Consider the following 13,529-nt stretch of genomic DNA (forward strand, 5'->3'; position numbering starts at 1 on the left):
TCTAAAGAAAAAGAAAAGAACATGTGATACAATCTGCCTCCTCCAGTGATATGTTTAAAATTTCCTACAATAATTTCGGATAGCTTTGCAGATACCTGGAGTTGGTATGAAAATACTGCTACAGAAAGAAAAAGTTAGCAATATAGGTTGCTAATTTATGCATAATATTACTTGGCGTAACACCTGCAACGTTTGATTTAATGTAGACAAATAAACTTCTATGTCAAAAATGCCTGCAAATAGCGAGCAATGCTTGCCACATGCCATTGTCTTAAAAGAGGGAACAGGGTGTCACTGGTTTTAAATTATCCAATTAAAAATTTGGGGACCCTGACCAAACATTTTTAAAGAGCAGGATTGGAACTCTTCGTTCATCCTATCAAAGTTCACACATGGTAAATAATAGTTAAAACGCTTGGAGAGCTCTCTGTCGCCTCTTGCCCTGAAATAAGACCAATTGGTCTAAATAGATCCATCAGGAAAGTAGGTGTTTAAATCTTGTGGCCATTTTTTTTTTTTGCATAGAGCTTTGATGTCTATATTGAATATTGACATTGAAATGTATATCTGACACACAGCAGGGAGACTGGCATAGTAGTGAGGTGAGCTTTTGGTAAATCATTTTTCTTTCTCTGTTAGAATGTTTACTGGAAGTATATCCATAATTAAAGTGATTGTAAACAATCACCTTGTGAAACAACCCATTCAGTTTAAAATAGAAATGAAAGGCAAAACACAATAAAAAAAATTATAAATACTTTTTTCCCTTTTTATAATTGTATATATACAGTATCTCACAAAAGTGAGTACACCCCTCACATTTTTGTAAAATTGTATTAGATCTTTTCATGTGACAACAGTGAAAAAATTACACTTTTCTATAATGTAAAGTAGTGAGTGTACAGCTTGTATTACAGTGTAAATTTGCTGTCCCCTCAAAATAACTCAACACACAGCCATTAATGTCTAAACCACTGGCAACAAAAGTGAGTACACCCCTAAGTGAAAATGTCCAAATTGGGCCCAAAGTATCAATATTTTGTGTGGCCACCATTATTTTCCAGCATTGCCTTAACCCTTTTGGGCATTGAGTTCACCAGAGCTTCACATGTTGCCACTGGTCTCCTCTTCCACTCCTCCATGGTGACATCACGGAACTGGTGGATGTTGGAGACCTTGTGCTCCTCTACTTTTTATTTGAGGATGCTCCACAGATGCTCAATAGGGTTTAGGTCTGAAGACACGCTTGGCCAGTCCATCACCTTTACCCTCAGCTTCTTTAGCAGGGCAGTGGTTGTCTGGGTGGTGTGTTTGGGGTCGTCATCACATTGGTATACTGTTCTGCGGCCCAGTCTCCGAAGGGAGGGGATCATGCCCTGCCTCAGTATGCCACAGTACATGTTGGAATTCATGGTTCCCTCAATGAACTGTAGCTCCCCAGTGCTAGCAGCACTCATGCAGCCCCAGACCATGACACTCCCACCACCATGCTTGACTGTAGGCAAGACACACTTGTCTTTGTACTCCTCACCTGGTTGCCGCGACACACGCTTGACACCATCTGAACAAAATACGTTTATCTTGGTCTCATCAGACCACAGGACATGGTTCCAGTAATCCATGTCCTTAGTCTGCTTGTCTTCAGCAAACTGCGGGTTTTCTTGTGCATCATCTTTAGAAGAGGCTTCCTTCTGGGACGACAGCCATGCAGACCAATTTATTGCAGTGTGCGGCATATGGTCTGAGCACTAACACCCCACCCCTTCAACCTCTGCAGCAATACTGGCAGAACTCATACGTCCATTTCCCAAAGACAACCTCTGAATATGACGCTGAGCATGTGCAATTAACTTCTTTGGTCAACCATGGCGAGGCCTATTCTGAGTGGAACCTGTCCTGTTAAACCACTGTATGGTCTTGGCCACCACGCTGCAGCTTAGTTTCAGGGTCTTGGCAATCTTTTTGTAGCCTAGGCCATCTTTATGTAGAGCAACAATTCTTTTTTCAGATCCTCAGAGAGTTCTTTGCCATGAGGTGCCATATTGAACTTCCAGTGACCAGTATGAGAGAGTGAGAGCGATAACACCAAATTTAACACACCTGCTCCCCATTCACACCTGAGACCTTGTAACACTAATGAGTCACATGACACGGGGAGGAAAAATTGCTAATTGGGCCCAATTTGGACAATTTCCCTTCGGGGTGTACTCAATTTTGTTGTCAGCTGTTATTTTGATGGCACAGCAAATTTACATTGTTATACAAGCTGTACACTCACTACTTTACATTGTAGCAAAGTGTCATTTCTTCAGTGTTGTCACATGAAAAGATAGAAGAAAATATTTACAAAAATGTGAGGGGTGTACTCACTTTTGTGAGATACTGTATATATATACATATATATATATATATATATATATATATATATATATATATATATATATATACATACATATATATATATATATATATATATATATATATATATATATATATATATATGTGTGTGTATATATATATATATATATATATATATATATATATATATATATATATATATATATATGTGTATATATATATATATATATATATATATATATATATATATATATATATATATATATATATAAAGGAACGTGTAGTGTTCTAACCAGAATCTTTAAACATTTATAAAAATGTTCAAATTTTTGGAAGATTTTGTTTTGTTTATTTTCTACTTTGGTTTGCAGTTTAACAGAAGAAAGGGCAAAGTAAAGGATAGAAAAGAAAGCCTTGCATAAGTTCAAAACCAACTTTTAGGTGCTCACAGAGGGGTACAGACTCCTTCTCTTCAACCTTAAATCTCTAGGCCAACCATAAGGTACTAGCACTGTCACATGGGAAAGCGGGGTGGAGGGGGGTTCATGCTCACCCATACCTGGAAGTAGTGGTTATTTAAAGTGATGCTAAAGTTTTTTTTTTGTATGAAAATAACAAACATAGTATAAAAGAGAATATTCCTGCGCCTAATCAAAGAGTAATCTAATTGTTGCACCGCTGCACACACTGAAATGGGGTACTTGAACCCCAATTGGAGAAGACAAAAGGTAAAAAGGTAGTGGTGCGCGGTACTATGGTGAAGAATCTAGTTAGAACAGGTTTAATATATTCAATAGGTACTCAAAAGATTAGAAGATAAATATAATATCGTTTCCACTACAGGTAATAAATGGAACGTAGAAAAAGAAAAGACAATATATGTATATAAAAAATATTAAAAAAAAATATATATATATGTATATATAGTGAGGGACCCTCACTCCTATGCGTAGTAGTATTTTGAGTGGTGGACAAATGGATAAGAAAAACAATTAATGATAAATAAGACTAGTGGTCCCAATGCGATTTTTTAGGTAGCAGAGTTGCATAAAGTGGCAGTGCTGAATATAAAGAAGGTCCGTGAAAATAACTACTACTGTATTTGTTTCAGTGACTAAAGTACTATACATAAAATAGTGGACGAAATAAAAAATATATAAAGTGAATCACCATGCGATTTGTTAAAAATGACGAAAAACGCATACAAAGTGCTAATGCTGAACAATAAATAGATCTGAAAAGAAAATCTGCTAAGTCAAAGTATATGTGTAACAGTGTACAAAAGTAATCATTAGCTAGATAAGGCAAAAGATGTAAGTAATGCTTGCCTTGTGACTAAAGAAATCGCATATGGTGTTAAAGCCAAGGGAGGGTTAAGCAAAGTGACTCTGTGCGGGTGTCTTTATACCATAGACTTAAATATCGGTGCAGTGCACTAAATTGAATCATACAATCAAAGAAAATAAATCAAATTGTTGAATCAAAACAAAAACGCATAAACGATCCAAGTGTTGGTGAGAGGGAAACAACCCTCTGGGAATAATCCAAAACAGAAGGAAAAAGGTGCACAGTGTTTGAAGCTATAAAAAATATAAAAAACAACAATGGAACAGTAATCCTAGTTAAAATTGTCCATTCAGCTGGTGCAACAACAAGTGGCGATTAGCCCAAAATCGCATGTAACAAGACAGTCGCCTGCAATGCTGGTGCTTAAAATATATGTGCACTATCAGGTAGAGATTTAAACAGTGATAATGGTGATGGCGGATATCTCCCACGTGGTCCTGTGTAATCAGAATATGGGTGTCCCCTTACCTTACAGCTGTAAGGTAACAGCATATGGTATATGTATCCTCAGGGTTCCTGGTGGTCCTTATCCCTCGAGGTCCTATTCACGTGTCCCCGGGTCCTGGCGTCTCCGGCTTACTGTGCCGTATTGGGCTCTGTAAGTGGTCCCTCAGCGGTACTTCAGCATGGGGGGGGGGAATTGGTGGTATACCTCGGCGGTTTTATGCAAGGGGTTAAACAGATAAGGAGGAAGGGAGCCCCATAGTATAGTATTTTTCAACAGTATTGAAATTTATTTATAAAAACAGCTTTGGTACTCACAAACAGACAGAGTTTTTGTATGGTGTATAAACGAGCCTCGAGCTCGATTTCGTCACTTCCGGTAGCGTCCCGACTAGTGTTCGTCACGGTCACGTGACTTCATCAGGGGATCCCCTGATGAAGTCACGTGACCGTGACGAACACTAGTCGGGACGCTACCGGAAGTGACGAAATCGAGCTCGAGGCTCGTTTATACACCATACAAAAACTCTGTCTGTTTGTGAGTACCAAAGCTGTTTTTATAAATAAATTTCAATACTGTTGAAAAATACTATACTATGGGGCTCCCTTCCTCCTTATCTGTTTAACCCCTTGCATAAAACCGCCGAGGTATACCACCAATTCCCCCCCCCCATGCTGAAGTACCGCTGAGGGACCACTTACAGAGCCCAATACGGCACAGTAAGCAGGAGACGCCAGGATCCGGGGACACGTGAATAGGACCTCGAGGGATAAGGACCACCAGGAACCCTGAGGATACATATACCATATGCTGTTACCTTACAGCTGTAAGGTAAGGGGACACCCATATTCTGATTACACAGGACCACGTGGGAGATATCCGCCATCACCATTATCACTGTTTAAATCTCTACCTTATAGTGCACATATATTTTAAGCACCAGCATTGCAGGCGACTGTCTTGTTACATGCGATTTTGGGCTAATCGCCACTTGTTGTTGCACCAGCTGAATGGACAATTTTAACTAGGATTACTGTTCCATTGTTGTTTTTTATATTTTTTATAGCTTCAAACACTGTGCACCTTTTTCCTTCTGTTTTGGATTATTCCCAGAGGGTTGTTTCCCTCTCACCAACACTTGGATCGTTTATGCGTTTTTGTTTTGATTCAACAATTTGATTTATTTTCTTTGATTGTATGATTCAATTTAGTGCACTGCACCGATATTTAAGTCTATGGTATAAAGACACCCGCACAGAGTCACTTTGCTTAACCCTCCCTTGGCTTTAACACCATATGCGATTTCTTTAGTCACAAGGCAAGCATTACTTACATCTTTTGCCTTATCTAGCTAATGATTACTTTTGTACACTGTTACACATATACTTTGACTTAGCAGATTTTCTTTTCAGATCTATTTATTGTTCAGCATTAGCACTTTGTATGCGTTTTTCGTCATTTTTAACAAATCGCATGGTGATTCACTTTATATATTTTTTATTTCGTCCACTATTTTATGTATAGTACTTTAGTCACTGAAACAAATACAGTAGTAGTTATTTTCACGGACCTTCTTTATATTCAGCACTGCCACTTTATGCAACTCTGCTACCTAAAAAATCGCATTGGGACCACTAGTCTTATTTATCATTAATTGTTTTTCTTATCCATTTGTCCACTACTCAAAATACTACTACGCATAGGAGTGAGGGTCCCTCACTATATATACATATATATATATATATATTTTTAATATTTTTTATATACATATATTGTCTTTTCTTTTTCTACGTTCCATTTATTACCTGTAGTGGAAACGATATTATATTTATCTTCTAATCTTTTGAGTACCTATTGAATATATTAAACCTGTTCTAACTAGATTCTTCACCATAGTACCGCGCACCACTACCAAAATAACAAACATGTTATACTTAACTGCTCTGTGCAGTGGTTTTGCACAGAGCAGCCCTGATCCTCCTCTTTTCTCGTCCCTCTTCTGCGCTCCTGGCCCCTCTCTCCTGCTGAGTGCCCCCGCAACTAGCAGCTTGCTATGGGGGCTCCCAAGCCACAGCTCCGGATGTCCATTCAGACAGGGGGGCCAAAACACAGCCCCGCCCCCTCTCTCTCTTCATTGGCTCACTGACTTTGATTGACAGTGGCGCCCACTGCTGTGTCTCAGCCAATCGGGAGTGAGAGTCCCGGAGAGCCGAGTCTCTCATACAACATCGCTGGATCGAGATTGGCTCAGGTAAGTATTAGGGGGGCTGCTGCATGTGGAAGCTTTTTTTATCTTAATGCATAGAATACACTAGTATAAAAAAGATTCTGCCTTTACAAACACTTTAACTTCACGCCTCAAAGCCAAACTAGTTGAAAGTGGAGTTAAGGAAAGAAGAGTATATCCTGCTGGGGAGGCAGGGAGCTAAGTCAGGGGTTGACAAATTTGCTTGGAATCTAGGAGCCAGCTAAAAAAGTTAGGAGCCAGGTCCGTGACGGCGATCTGGACCTGTCCCTGGCCTGACATGGAGACGAGTGAGGGGGAAGATAGCCCCAAGCCCCTCACCTGTCTCCAAGTCATTGCCCATAGCGCTTAGAGGGACATTTTATTTGTTTTATTTTTTTCAAATGACGATTTTTTTTTTAAATTGCATTTTAGTGTAAATATGAGATGTGAGGTCTCTCTGACCCCAGATCTCATATATAAGAGGACCTGTCATGCTTTTTTCTATTACAAGGGATTTTTACATTCCTTGTAATAGGAATAAAAGTGACACACATTTTTTTTTTTAAAAGAACAGTGAAAAAAAAGAAAAGTTAAAATAAGAAAAAAAAAATAAAAATTAAATGCGCCCTGTCCCGCCAAGCTTGCGTGCAGAAGCGAACGCATATATGAAAGCAATGTTCAAACCACACATGTGAGGTATCGCTGCGATCGGTAGAGTAAGAGCAATAATTCTAGCCCTAGACCTTCTCTGTAACTCAAAACGTGCAACCTGTAGAATTTTTTAAACGTCGCCTATGGAGATTTTAAAGGGTAAAAGTTTGTCGCCATTCAATGAGCGGGCGCAATTTTGAAGCATGACATGTTGGGTATCAATTTACTCGGCGTAACATTATCTTTCACAATATAAAAAAAAATTGGGATAACTTTACTGTTGTCTTATTTTTTTTTATTAAATAAATTATTTTTTCCCCAAAAAAAGTGCGCTTGTAAGTAAGTACGCTGTGCAAATATGGTGTGACAGACATTATTGCAACGACCACCATTTTACTCTCTAGGGTGTTAGAATAAAAAATAAAAAAAAAGTGTGTATGTATATATATATATATATATAATGTAATGTAATGTAATGTTTAGGTGTTCTAAGTAAATGGAAGGAGATCCATTAGCATTAATGGTTGTAATTCCAACGGCCACCACAAGAGGGCGCCATATTCCAGAAGGAATAGGATCACAGAAGGGAATAGCATCACAGAAGGCCTCAAAGCCGGGGGCTCAATTACCGGCCGCCGGCGGCGCGGCCCGACGCAATCACGCTGGGGGGGTCCATGGAGACAGGATAACCCCAGCTGTGCTGCCCCAGGCGCCAGTCACTAATTCTAGTCGCCAATGCGACCTGGCGCCCGGGTTTTGTCGAGCCCTGAGCTAAGTGAACCTTTTACTTTGAGCTGCATGGGCAAAGGAAAGTTTTTACTTTAAATTTAAAGAGAAACTGCAGTCTGCTCACATAATTTGTAATGAAAACATCTTTGCCATTCTGACACTTCCCCCCAACCACTTTGCATATTATTTTATATATACTGTAATACCTTGGGTTGCGAGTAACGCAGTTCACGAGCGTTTTGCAATACGAGCTATTGTTTTTTTATTTTTTGAGTTCTCATCACAAAACGAGCAGGATTCAAGCCTCTGGGGTGTGCAAGACAGCATTTGGCCAGATGTGTGGGGGAGGCAGTGACACTCTGAGCCATTCAGAGCTGCTCGGAAACACTCCGTTCCCGGGTGTCTCTGAGTACATCTGAGTTGCTCCGAGTGTTTCCGAATGTCCGAATGTGCCCCCTCCCCACCTCTGGCCACATGCAGTACGGCATATACTAGCAGTGCCACTGAAACGGGTTATCTAAGTTTGCATCATTTCCTATGGGGAAACTCGATTTGATATATGAGTGCTTTGGATTACAAGCATTCTTCTGGCACAAATTATGTTTATAATCCAAGGTACCACTGTACTGTGATTCTGTAACTGCCACATATGCTGCAGAAATCTCCCTCCACTGAGTCTGGCTGCATCCATTTTAACTGTGGGCAGCTGAATCTGCTGCCTGTATACTTCCTGGATTTACACAGACACACACCTCCAGCTCTGCAGCTCTCATTGGCCCTCTTATGACTTATTCCCCCTCCCTTCCTGGCAAACTCTCATGAGAGTGAGAGAGAGCTGTGCATGATGTCATAAGCCTAGGCTTTTTACCAGACAAGAAACAGGAAGTGAGCTGCATAAGGTATTTACTGACCCGAAAAAAATGTTTTACTATCCAAAGTTAAAACAACAAGGGCAGAAGATTTAATAGATGGAAAGATGAAAAAAATGACAGTAAGGGTTTTAAAGAAGACAGGAGAATATGATCAGAGACAGTAGTCATAAGCTGTATATGAGCTAAGTGTAGGCAACTCAGGTAAAAATCATTAACAAGAAAATAAATCTATGCTTGTATAAGTATTACGTGTTTGACAGTGTTCTTGGTTTTCCCTTTAGTACCCTCCAGCTATCTATTAACTGTGACTTGTGTAAGAGATGTTAATATTATTATAGGTGCCTTGTAGAGTATTATTACATCAATAAGCCATGTGACACGTGCATTATAACTGATCACTAGTTTAATCAAATACCATATGGTTATAACATGAATTATTATTTTTACAATTACAATGTTGTCATGCTTTCTTAAAATAAAACGAAAGGTAAAACATTTCCTTTAGTTTTTGTACAGACTGGATGGAAATTTGAACATTTGTCAGGTTTTCGCTGCTGTCTGTTCTCCCATTAGGAAGAGTCACCCGATCAAATTGTTATGTTTACTGTTATCACCGACAAGTGAAAGTTAAAGCCAGCAGCTACAAATACTGCACCTGCTGACTTTTAATAAATGGACACTTACCTGTCCAGGGTGCCCGCGATGTCGGCAGTAGATGATGAGCAATTGCTCGTCTCTCGGCTGCCCCCGCCGCCATCCTCTGTCAGGGAATCAGGAAGTGAAGAATTGCGGCTTCACTGCCCAGTTCCCTACTGCGCATGGGAGAGTTGCGCTGCACGTCTTCACTGGTCCCCACTTTAGGGTGGAGTTCCGCTTTAAAAAAAATCCCCAGAATAGTATTCAAGGGGAAATCTCTCAATGGGGACACTAGTTCCTGTGACAACCCTGGTTTCCCTCATTTTGTAGGGATTTTCTGCAGCTTCCTGTTTTGGCTATGGGACAGGAAGTGAAGGGAAATCTCACCAATAGGACACAAATGGCAAAAACAAATCTGACAGGGGTTATACCCCTTTCTTACTCTAAGCCCTTGTACACACGGTCGAACATTCCGACAACAAAATCCGTTTAATTTTGTCCGAAACTTGTGTTGCATGCACACGGTCGGACAAAGTTGTCGGAAAATCTGATCGTACGTAACGTGATGACGTTATTTGGTTACGACGGGACTACGTTCAGGCTAGTAGCCAATATCTTTGGTCTAGGAATTTGATCTGAGCATGCGTGGCACTTTGTCCGATCAGAATTCTCTACACACAATCAGACAAAGTCTGATCGGATCATGTTGTATAGCCCAGCTCTAAAACTTTGTCGGTCGCATCTTCCGACGGAAACAGTCAGATGGAGCCCACACACAGTCTAATTATCCGAAAACACGGTCCGATCGGACATTTTCCATCGGAAAGTCCGACCGTGTGTACAAGGGCAAGATCTAAAAAGGTTTGCCTCCAGTTCTATTGGAATGCACAACCATTCAATGGCCTCATTTTCGAAAGTACACACTAAATATGCCCTAATCTTCCTCCTATAGTTGACATTTATTGAGTCTCTATAGTTCATTTATAAAAAATATGGTTTAAATAAATGAAAGTGTGTATTTATGTATGTTGGTAAGTGTGCATTTGTTTGTGAGGATACACTCATAGGCAGTGAGGAAACAAAGACTATTTTCAAATGAACACCTTTTCTTAGGGATTTAATGCCAACCTATGTTTTTAGGCTTTATACAATATAAAAAATCTTTGTTTGATCCTATTTAAAAGGTTATTCTTTAATACCAGCAATCATATATGTATGGTTCACATAAAGATCAAGGCTTTTTAAGAATTAACTGCTAGCTTGAAACAAAATGACCTGACACAGGTAACTGCTTGATTTCCAAGGTGTGGCATTAAAAGCATATTGAACATGTCTGGAAAAACAACAGTTGTAAATGTGCTACACATAATCCCACTACCACTGACATTAACCAAACATACTGAGCCTGTGTGAAAGTTTTTTTTATAGAGGGACTGTGTTACGAATGACCCCACATCTTGCACTGCAAGGGTTAAATGCTTGTTAACCACTTCAGCCCCGGAAGAATTTACCCCCTTCCTGACCACAGCACTTTTTGCGATCCGGCACTGCGTCGCTTTAGCTGACAATTGTGCGGTCATGTCTCCCAAACAAAATTGGCGTCCTTTTTTCCCCCCACAAATAGAGCTTTCTTTTGGTGGTATTTGATCACCTCTGTGGTTTTTATTTTTTGTGCTATAAACAAAAAAAGAGCGACAATTTTGAAAAAAAACGCATTATTTTTACATTTTGCTATAATAAATATCCCCCAAAAATATATAAAAAAAAAAATTTTTCCTCAGCTTAGGCCGATACGTATTCTACATATTTTTGGTATAAACAAAAACGCAATAAGCATTTATTGATTGGTTTGCGCAAAAGTTATAGCGTTTACAAAATAGGTGATAGTTTTATGGCATTTTTATTGATAATTTTTTTTTTTTACTAGTAATGGCGGCGACCAGCGATTTTTATCGTGACTGCGACATTATGGCGGACACATCAGACATTTTTGACCCATTTTTGGGACCATTGTCATTTATACAGCAATCGCTGCTATACAAATGCACTGATAAATGTGTAAATGACACTGGCAGTGAAGGGGTTAGCCACTAGGGGGCAGTGTAGGGTTAAGTGTGTCCTGGGGAGTGTTTCTAACTGTGGCATGGCTACGTGGGATACATCACTGATCTCTGCTCCTGATCACAAGGAGCAGAGATCAGTGACAGTGTCACTAGGCAGAACGGGGAGATGCTTGTTTACATTAGCCCACGACCCACGACCCGACTCACGGTGCTTGCCGCATTCGCTCGCTGGCCGCCTCTTAAAGGGCAACGTACAGGTAAGTTCATTTGCCTTTACGAGCCCTTCTGCCGACGTATATCTGTGTGAGGCAGTCAGCAAGTGGTTAAGTCTAGGGGTAGAAGAATAAGGTGTAATACAAATGTTGAACCATTTTTAGTTATACTTACTAAAACCCATTGGGGTTGATTTTCTAAAAAAAAGTTTAGGCGGTTCACTTTGCCAAGGCGTTTTCCTCCACACAACTGCCGTTCACTGGATATTTTCTCTTTTTTCCGGCCATTCTCTGTAAACCCTAGAGATCGTTGTGTGTGAAAATACCAGTAGATCAGCAGTTTTGCTGGCACGAACAACCATGCCATGTCACTTAAATCCCCTTTCTTCTCCGTTCTGATGCTTGGTTTGAACATCAGAAAGTCATCTTCACCATCTAAATGCCTAAATGCATTTAGTTTCTGCCATGTGATTGGCTGATTAGCAATTTGTGTTACCAAGCATTTGAACAGGTGTACCTAATAAAGTGGCTGGTGAGTGTATATTCTCTTAGATAACCAACACTGTTGAAAAAAAAGCGATGAAATTAAAAGCAATTGTGTAAAAGTATACTTTGCCTTTACACAATTGCTTTTACTATTTTTGCTTTTACTACAATTGCCTATACTTATATTTTGTCTTTGGTATGTCACTGAGAAAAGTGTGAAAAGAGGTGAATTGATGCTTGTTCTATAAATGTATCCTAACATGGTCTGCAAAGATTTGCTGGCACCTCTAGAAAATATTTATTTTAAAAACCCAGATTATAGTGATATTATAAACTATTTTTTTCCTGTAATTAGTATCGCATGTCTTCAATTTTGTAATCAGTCAGCCTATTTAAATGGAAAAAGAGCAGTAACTGTGCTGTTTGGTATGACGGCATGCACCGCACTGAACATGGAGAGCGTTGTCTAAAGCCTAAATCTACACCCACTACCATTTTAAGAATTTTCCTGTGAAAGGAAAGATCTGTACACTTACCTGGTCGCATGATCGAGTCACAGCGCTGGCTTTAGTGTAGAGGGGAGACAGCCAACAATGGGTGCCCCATAGTAAACCTAAGGGTGATGTCATCACCCAAGTTCTGTTGTAGGTGATCTCCCCTCTTCACTGAAGCCCGCCGCTGGAGAGATCATGTGACCAGATCAGATTGCCCTCAGCGTAGGTAAGTATAGGCTTTTTTCCTTTACAGGGTAGATAGAATATGCTTAGAATGGGGGTGGGAGTGGGTTTAAGCTTAGTTATTAGTTGGCCATACCTATACTTTAAGGTCCATGGGAGTATAGCTAACCTCCCTGAAAAGTGATGAAATTAAAAGCAAGAAAATCGACTTTAGAATGAGAACAGAAGAATAGTGTGAATGGTAGACAAAGAGTCAAGAAAACTCCAAAGAAACAAGCTGAACTTCAAGGTCAAGGTAAATCAGTGTCTGATTGTAACATTCATTGCTTTTTGAACAGTGGGCTCAAAAGAAGGAGACCCCGGAGAGTTCAACTGTTGAACGTAAAACATAAAAAAGCCAGAGTGGAATTTTCTAAAATGCATAGAGTATTGTGAAGCCACAGTGCTTCTGGGAGAATATTCATCAGACAGATGAGAAATAAGTGGAGCTTTTTGGTAAGTCACATCAGCTCATGTTCATAGGCGAAAAAATTCAGCTTTCAAAGAAACATGGAAGAGACTCATTTGTGTTTTGAGGCTGCTTTGATGTACCTATAAATCTGTTTAGGGCACAATGAAATCAAAATTGAATGAATTAAATGAAATTGAAATTATCAAGGAATTCTTGAAATGTACAAAATGTACACAGCTAAAAGCACCCAAAAATACCTAGGAACAAAACATTGGACAAATGCCTTGATTCCCCATCCACATCAAATTTCTCTCGCTGTGGTATTGTATTCTGGCAGCAAGAGGACTTCCCCACCGTCAGAATACAATGATCAGT

The 13,529-nt window shown here is 39.6% G+C and overlaps 1 protein-coding gene across 1 annotated transcript in view; it reads right to left on the reverse strand.

Annotated features, from left to right (window-relative positions):
- The window catches only part of EFNA2 (ephrin A2), a 424,854-nt gene that overhangs the window by 271,120 nt on the left and 140,205 nt on the right, over positions 1–13,529 (reverse strand). The window lies entirely within an intron of this gene.

This window comes from Lithobates pipiens, unplaced genomic scaffold, assembly GCF_037356315.1.
Source record: "Lithobates pipiens isolate NorthernLeopardFrog02 unplaced genomic scaffold, aLitPip1_a1.2 Scaffold_13, whole genome shotgun sequence".
Lineage (NCBI taxonomy): Eukaryota > Metazoa > Chordata > Amphibia > Anura > Ranidae > Lithobates > Lithobates pipiens.